Source organism: Vespa mandarinia, chromosome 5, assembly GCF_050613455.1.
Source record: "Vespa mandarinia isolate Hongniang chromosome 5, ASM5061345v1, whole genome shotgun sequence".
NCBI classification, from domain to species: Eukaryota; Metazoa; Arthropoda; class Insecta; order Hymenoptera; family Vespidae; genus Vespa; species Vespa mandarinia.
This window is the reverse complement of record NC_140814.1, coordinates 9,945,899-9,955,354: the sequence shown is the minus strand read 5'-3', so window position 1 is coordinate 9,955,354 and position 9,456 is coordinate 9,945,899. Positions and strand designations below refer to the sequence as shown.

Sequence of the window (9,456 nt, the reverse complement as noted above, 5' to 3'; positions counted from 1 at the left end):
CATGCAAACCTCTGGCATTTTTCATGAAATAGAATCAGTAGTTCATCATGTTTTAGTTAAAGCGTCCAGTTTGATATATGATGTTGATAATAATGTGACTGAATTGCATAATTCCTATATTGCTAAATTTATAGCAAAAGAAGCTGTTATTAGTATGAATTCCTGTATCGTGAAATAAATGAAAAACTGCCAAATAAAGATACGGCGAACTTTACATTACAATATGTAAATAAAAAAAGCCGATATCATAGTTCAGAACAAATTTCAGTTTCATATTCAAACCATCGAAGGTGATTATGGTCCAGACACGACTTATTCTTGAACATTTATGAGATGAGAACTTAATGTATACTAAAAACCAATTTGTAGATTGATTGAAGAAAGAAAACCACTTAAATATCAAGCACGAAACTCGAAGACAAATGGAATATGATTAATTGCTTCAATATTCGGAAAAATATGTAAAAGAAAACAGCGTGCTCTTCTTGTTCAAAATTAGTGTTGTCAATACGGTTCCCCTGCTTCAAGGAAAATACTAATACAAGATGGGGAATTGAAAAAGAGCTATTGGCAATAAGACAATACTCCATCAACTACGGAGATTCAACATTGTATTTTTAATGTATGCACCATTGGCGCCGAGAATAGCCAGCAGGGTGACAATAAAGAGAGCGATATGGACACGCAGTTTAGCGTTATCGGAGATACACTCGCGGCCATGCGCAAAGACATTGGGAGACAAAAGAACATCAGTATGGATATCAAGGATAATCTGTGCATACTAGAGGCAGCTATTGCCACTATGCAGCACTCTTGACGCAGCTGAAAAGAAATGTCTGCTCTGGAGGTGCAAAGAAGGAAATAAAGATCGCTACTGTAACCTCCCAAAAAAGGGAGATAGGGACGCTGTTACTATCCCTAATAGCAACAGCCCGAACCAGACGCCTAAAGCGCCACAAAAGCGCCTGAAGGAACAAAGCAGGCCTATGACCTGAAGATCTGTCCTATAGGCGAAGACTCTGAGCCCAAGAGTCCCAGATGGAGAGCGCATACCAAGCAATAAGACTCTCGCGCCCAAGAAAGAGGGGAGGAAGGATATAAAGAAGTCGAGTAAGAAAAGACCACCGACAACCACCGAAAAGTAGAAACAATGCTGTTCTCATTAAGCCGCACGAAGGATGCACCTATGCACAAATTGTCGAAACATTGGGTATATCCATAGATTCTGAAGAAAACGGGACAGAGACCAAAACAGTCCGTAAAACTCGAAAGGAAGGTGTTCTAATAGAACTTGACCGCAACCCCCGAAACAGAAGTGCTTTCTGAGCTACGATTGAAAAAGTACTGGACAAGAATTATTCGCGAGCTATCACCAAAGCGAGCCTGGAGATTAGAAATCTTGATTGCTTTACCACCAGAGAAGAAATCGAGATAGCTCTCAAAAAGGGAGTCCCCAATTCCGGAAAAATGAAGATCTCAGTGCTCGCACCAAACTCCCGGGATCAAAAAATGGCGATCGTCGAAGATGAAACGATAACAGCGACCCTATTAAAGAAAGAGAAGGTCAAAATTGGTTGGAATAATTGCCGACTCAGGCTTAGAGTCGTCGTTCCCTGTTTTTATCGGCGTCTCGGGTATGGTAATATGAGGAAGGACTGCAGTTGCAAATGGAGGAACAGAAGTGTATTCTGTTGGAAGTGTAGGATATCGGATCATAAATTCGCAGCATTCACAAATCCTTCTCGGTACTTTCTATGCGAGAAAACGAAAGCGAGCCATGCCGGAACGTGCTAATGAAGACTGCTGCAAGGCTAGATCTTCAAGTGTTAAATACCGGCTAACCTACAGGAGACCAGACTTCAAAAACTCCATTCCGGGCATCACAATGGGAACGGAGAAAGAACGGGAAAAATACAAAACTGGCGAGTACTGGAGGATTACACAGGAAATGACCATCAATATATAGCTTTCCGTATCTTTGATGCCCAGACAAGAATAGCGCGCAATTCAACAACCAGACGTTGGAATACTAGCAAGATGGACATCACGAGGCTTACGGTACTGAATACGACACCAAAATCCTGCCTCGAACGTGACGTGGAGTCTGATGTCAGGGAGAGAGAGAGCTGACAAATTCTATCGTCAAGCACAGAATGAAGCTCATTGAAAGAGGCATGGAAACGCAGCCAAGCAATCATTTAAACACTGCGGCAATATCCTGGGGTATATTAATGGACCGAGGAGATATGCGAGCTGAGAAAGGCTTGCCTTCAGGGCAGGCGCAATGCCCAGTGGGCTCTTCTTGCAAAAATAGTTCGAGGCTACGAGGAAGGCTTTGCAAGACGCGATCAAGCATAGCAAGCACCGATGCTGGAGAAAGTTGTGCGGCAAGGTGGACGCGGATCGGTATTATACGGGATACAGAATCTAGAAGGTAAAAATGAGGGAGAAATTAATAAATTCATAATAAACTAATAAATTCATTATTTCCAGCACATCCATTGAGGAACGATCCTAGAGAGACCGCGAAGATGATCGAAAATATAAAATTTGAATTCGAAACCCAGTGGTCATCGTAGTTACTCTCGACGTGAAGAACGGTTTTAATACGACGAGATGGATCGATATATTGGTGATCTATGAAATGAAATTTAAAATCACGAAATACTACTTCTGCATTATTCGGGATTATCTAAAGAATCGAGTTTTACTGTACGATTAACTGGAGGGATAGAGAACGCGGAAGATTATGGCAGGCGTTGCATAGGTCTCCATTTAAGCCCTGATTTCTGGAACGTGCTGTACGACAGTCTCCTGCGCCTTGAGATGCCACCCAATACCTACCTCGATAGATACGCCGATGATGTCGCTGCTTGCAATACCGATCTGGCAAAGTTGGTACTGAATCAAATGATGAGACAGATCGAGCAGTGGATCTAAGTCTCGCACTGTCGAAGACAGAAATCGTCGTTCTGACGAGACAGCGAATACCCACCATCATAACCGTGACGATGAACTCCGAAGAAGTTACCGCGAAGAGGTCGGCGAGATACTTGAGTGTTGTGCTAGACACGAAGTTAACATTCTGGCCACACCTACTGCAAGCAGTGAAAAAAACCACAAAGAAAACTGACGAGATATGCAGGTTAATGAAGAACATTGAGGGCCATAGGCCCTCTGACGACGGCTCTGTAAGAAGGCTCCTCATGGCGACGATGCATTCGATCTTGCTATATGAGGGCGAGATGTAAGCCGAGGCACTGCGCACGAAGTTCCAAAAGGGCTTGTCGAGAGTACAAAGAATAGGGGCGTTGAGGATCGCACCGTCTAAAAGGCGATGGCCTTCTAGATTCCTATCGATTTGCAGGCCTTCGAGCGGCAAGAAATCTACAAGATGAGTGCCCAATACGATCGAGCTGAGGCGCCAAGAGCGGGGCGAGAACACACTACGAGCCAGAGGTAGGAGAGATGGACCGTTGATACGTCCACCTGCTTAACACATTCGTCGCCTAGTGCGATTTGGTTGAGTTTCTCGCCGGGCCCAAAAATCCGACTGTCGGACGTCAGAACGTAAAGAAGCAATAATACTAAACGTACCGAGCCCAGTCATTTGACTTTTTTTTAAGTTTAATTATAAATTCTTCACTTATATTATTTTTTTCGGTCATCATTAACTATCTCTAAATTCTTAGATTCTCTGATTAATTAATTTCTCATCTCTAGTTTTTTTTTTCTTTGTTTCTTCTGAGAATCATTCATCACCTACGTTTCTTACCATAGCTGGTCATTTGACCGGTGTACAAATTTATTATTTTCTAAATTTTTCGACCTGCATCTTATTTGTGGACTTAAGTATGACAATAGATAGTTATGTATATCTTAGCATTTAGAAGATGGGTTTTGTTTATCGTAAACTACCAAATAATCTAGCAGAGCCGATATCAAGTATAACCTTATAAAATTAAATTATAGAAATTATTACACCCATGGGGAAGAATAAATGAATAAGACCGTTTAATTCAGAGAGTGAAGACGAATTAGTAATTAATGACTTCAACAAAAATCGAAAAAAAATAAGAATTGTATAATAACATTCGTCATCAGAGGTAAAGATATAGATGACAACAGAGAAACTAATTGTGACATATACCTTCAAAAAGTGCGGAAAATTAAATGGAATACTGGGAAAAGATATTACATTTAAACTGGAAACATTATACTTTAACAAAATTTTTCAAAACAAAAATTGCCGTTGTCGAAAAGTTTGCATAAAAAATTACCAAAAAGAAGAAAGAAAGAACACTTTTAAGAAGTTTTGGAATTTGGGAGATTTTGATAAACAATATGCATTACTATATGAAGCTATGCTGTGAAACGAAGAAGTCAAAAAAACGAAAAAGGTTCGCCAAGAATTTATAATTTTAGATATTTATTAAATTCTAAAAAAGAAGAAGAAAATTTTCCTCCTATAAAAAAATTCTTTTCGAATACCTTTAAAATAAATGAAGGATGATTAAAACATATATTAAACTCTGCAAATGTAGGAAATGATTTACCTATATGTAAATTTCATTTTTAAATTCCATTTCATATGTGGGCTTAATTGAATCATCGAGAAAATTTTCTGAGGAAAAGAAAAAACACGTTCAAAACCATATTAAAAGTTTTCCCAAATTTGAATCCCTTTATACAAGATCTTAAAACTGTAATAGAAAATATCTACATCTTGATCTAATTCTAGAGAAAATGTTTAATTTATACAAGCTTTATTACAAAGAAAATAATATAAAATAATATAAAATAATATAAAAGCAGTTAATAACTAAACTTACATAAAAATATTTAAAAAGATTTTAATTTATATTTCCACCAAGCGCGCAAAAATATGTGCCAAAAATGCGACCTATTAAACATTAAAATAAAGACATTGAATGATAATGAAGAAAAGAATAAACTTATGGAAGAAGATGATGTCCATTTAAGGCTAACTGAATCAGCTAGGAAATCATCAAAACAAGATCAGCTAGAAAGTCATTAAAACAAGATTACGTAACACAATCAGTATTACGTAATTCAGATCATTATTTCGCTTTCTCTTTCGACTTGCAAAAAACATTATCTTATTTAAAGTTGATTACTTCAGTAGCATATTATATTTCTGTCATTTTCGTTTATGTGGGGGTGTTGAGAAACTGTAAACTCAATTTGAACAAAAATAAGTTCCCGCCCCTTTTTATAATCAAGGCCAGCTTCGGCCATCTTGATCGATGTATCGATTCCTGTCGAATTGAATAAACACTTCTTGTCTTACAGGAGAAAACAAAGATTTTTGGAGAACGCAGTTTTAAAAGGAAAAAGAATTTTAATGGAGAGACAATAAATTGGTTAAAATATGCTGGATATGTTTTTGGAGAAATGAACTATATAAAATTTTCTATAAGATATCAATGGATGACAATGCAGAATTTAAAATTCTGGTTTTATTACATCAAGTTAAACCAAGAAAACTCGAAAATATTAAATTAACACCACTTTATAAAAATATAAGACTAATTACAACAGCGAAATACAAAGGCATGATAAACTTACTATGATATATACAACCGGAACACCATGACTTCTTCAAATTCCTCCAGCATACATAAAATGTAGATGAGCAGTAAATTATTATGTAATTTATATAGTTAAAAAAGTGCCTTAATTGCATAAATTGTGTTTTTGAAGTGTAGTAAAGAAATATAAAATAAATTGAGTATTGTTCCTTTAATTTCAAACAATTTAAATTATGTCAAGTGGATTTGGGTTCTTTCGAATTTTATAACAAATCTAATATTAATTTTGAAAATGGCTTAACTTCATTTATAATAAAAAAACACATATTACTAAAAAATCTAATGTCGTTTTAGATTATAATAATAACATGGGTAAAGTCGATTTATAAAACAATTACTTATCTTCTTTTTCAATGATAAGAAAATTTACTAAAGGTTATAAAAAAATATTCTTCTATTTATGGATGATATTTTTTAAGGGAATTGTTTCATTTCCTATATTTATAGGATAACAAATATAGGAAAGATTAAAAAATTCTTTTTCCAAATTTCGACTGGATATGGTAAAAGAAATTATAGAGATTATTTATATCCCTAATTATCAAACGCTGAAAAGGATGCCTATTAATAATACTCTACAAGCAATGTAATGAACACATTTTCCAAGTAATATTCCATCCATTAAAAATAAAAGAAAATCCTCAAATTAAATGAAAAATATGAGCTAAAATAAAAAGAAAAACTAAATGAAAATACTTGGGAGTGTAAGCAATGTCTTGTTGCATTACACATTCCATATTGTTTTGAAGTATATCATTCTATAAAAAAATTACTAATAAACAGAATTATTATATATATCCGTGCAATATTGAGATTATATAATTGTCATAGAAGACAAGCAAAATGACAATGGTAGTAATGGGCGATGATACGAGGTCGATAAGGAAAAAGGGGAAAAATTATAAATAGATCAATTATACAAAAATACCAATTCATCTGAGAATAATAAAAGGAAACTTTTAAATAACATCTTTGACTGGTTTTTTTCGATCGGTACTCGAACCCGCAATTTTTCGCTTTCCAAAAGGAATGCTCTTCCACTTGAACTACAAAGATCTACATTGATCGTGTTTATATACGACAACCTATTTCTTAATATGTATATTAAATTCTATATAATTTAAAAAGAAATTATTTTTTTCCTATCATAACTTAACGTAATAATACAATATATTTAAGTAAAACAATAAATAATACAACATATTTGTATGTTCGTCTTTTAGCAATAAATTTGTATCCAACATTAAACTAATATATAGATTCATACGGTATACTATAAGAATACTTCAGTCGTATGTCATCTATGAATAAGAAGAACCTGAGTGCTTCCGAAGATTTTGGAAAAAAGTCTGCGGAAATCATAAAAGCATAGCCAGTGAGTGATCTTTCAGGAAGCACGTTATGTTAAATTGGATTTTTAAGTTTTGTTTCTCTATTTTGTTTTATGGATATATATATATATATATATATATATATATATATATAATATCTTTTATTGATTATGGGAGGTGATAAAAGAAAATATGTTTCTCTTTGAACAAAGAAACGACAATTTACGTTTATTATTCATACTGTTTAAATTTTATACCACACTCCCGTGCTACTTCTCTTTTCTACGTTCTATTTCTAACTGCCCGTTTCTCTCCCAAATCTTAACGGCTCGATTTGTAGGTAACAAAAGAATTTGTAGATAACAAAAGATAATGGAAGGGCGGGACATGAGACGCGCGGCAAATCTACCTGAAGAAAGTTTACTTTCTTTACATATATATATACATATATATATATATATATATATATATATATATATTTATATATATATATATTTATTTGTATATATATATATTTTTTTAATATATCTGTAAATACAGTTTACCGATAATTAATTCACATTTCCTTTACCTACTACATATGTCGTATTTTGTTTCATTATTCAATATTGTGTTATAGAAATTTAATGAAAACGAAAGACATTGTTTAGATTCTATCTCACGTAATTTATCGAAAATAATAACTAAACATTTATCACTCAATTTATCATATTTATCACTCAAAGTCCACATGTATTATGGAAATCTATTCCAATATAATATGCATAATAAAATCATGTAATTATATTGCTGAAAACATAACAAATATGTTAGAAGTCTTTTTGTCCATAAAATGTTTAAAAAATGTAGTTATTGAAACATAGAGACAATATTTTCTTTGAATTAGAAAATTGGATCAACTTTTTGGTAAGAGTCTTGATAAAATATAATGTTCTCAAAAAAAATAATAATAGTAAAAAATATTGAACAAGGCATATATAAAGAATGCTTAAACAGTGAACGTACAATGTTTAAAAAATACATTGACGATCTAAATCGCACGAATTTGAAAAAAATGTTTTTCCTTCTACCATCATTTTATTACTTGTTTTAGAGATACAGCGAGTAAATAAGGAGTAAGATTAATGGAAAGATAAACAACATGGTAAAATCCAACCAACTCGAAAGTGAATGTTTACTGTTTATATGGTTTTCATGATGCTTCCGGTGAGGAAGGTGTTGTATTGTAACCTAAGCTTACCTCCTTCTTTCTGTTAAACTACGATCAACAACGTTGCACTGTAATCCCGTAGTTACTTTATATACAATAACGTACATAATCCTTTTTTTTTAGTAACTCCAATGTTTCATCAAAAAACGTATAGAATTTATCCCATAAACAATAGTAGTATTTCATTTATGATCGGAAATTAACTTTTAATTTATAATAATCCAAAGAATTTATTGCAATCGCCAAAATCTTTCTCTTAACGTAATTTGTCACATAATTAACAAATTGTGTATCTACAAAGCATTTTGTTAATTCATAATTTCCAAAATGGCTCATATTTTTATCTTACTTGTTTAGACTGTATAGTAATTTTATTTACAAAGATATCTTATTTTCCTTGTTTTTTTTTCTTTTTACTTTATTGAAAATAATCGTTAACATCCTTCCATAATAAAATAAAAATAATATAGCATTATATATATATATTTACACTTAAAGGAAGTATATACATAACACAGTAAAATTTGATTAAGAAAAATTAATAGTAGTTTTTCTTTTTGGATTTTTATTATATCTTAGCAAATATAGCAAGCTATTTTTAAAGTGTTGCCTCAAAGTCGGTAGCGAAACAAAACGGTACAAATGAAAAAACTATAAACAGAGCAAAAGAAAAGACTATAGGAAAGAGAGAGACATAAAGATAGAATAAAAGAGAGAGTGAGATAAAACATAAGCTGCATGTTTTTATTTTCCTATTCGTCTTCTTGATCCATAAGAGAGAGATGGATAATTTGATGTATGTCGCGAGTTTTTTTTTTAATGTCGTTATACTTTTTTGTTGTCCTCGTTGTGGTCCTTTACGTACACGATATAACGAATTATTATGCTCGCCTTTTTTTCTTTATTTCTTCCTTTTAATCTTAAAATAATTCCGTGAAGATTATATCTGGAGTGCAATCCTTTCTCCTTCTCGTTTGACTTTTTATCCATCTTTTTTTCTCCTCCAAAGCCACATCTCAGATAAATTTCTAATCTTTACTACATCCGCTTTTCTTTCCACTTTTTTCGATTTTTCTTTTTCCTTTCCCTTTTCCTTTTTCACCTCTCTGTATTTTTTCCTGATTGTAATATCCTTAATTAATTAAAGGATGTATAAACCGGTTAGTTTTTTCAAAAAGAGCATTCAGAAAGAATCTTCTCCTCCGTCCCAGCCATACATTTATATTTTATACATTTTATCTTAAGCAAATTTTTATTATTACAGGTTTACAATAACAAATCAAAACATATGTGTGTGTGCATC

The 9,456-nt window shown here is 33.0% G+C and overlaps 1 pseudogene; it reads left to right on the top strand.

The window, feature by feature from the left end:
- Positions 1–3,893: 3,893 nt before the first annotated feature.
- On the top strand, positions 3,894–4,794 carry LOC146873028 (uncharacterized; annotated as a pseudogene).
- Positions 4,795–9,456: the final 4,662 nt, after the last annotated feature.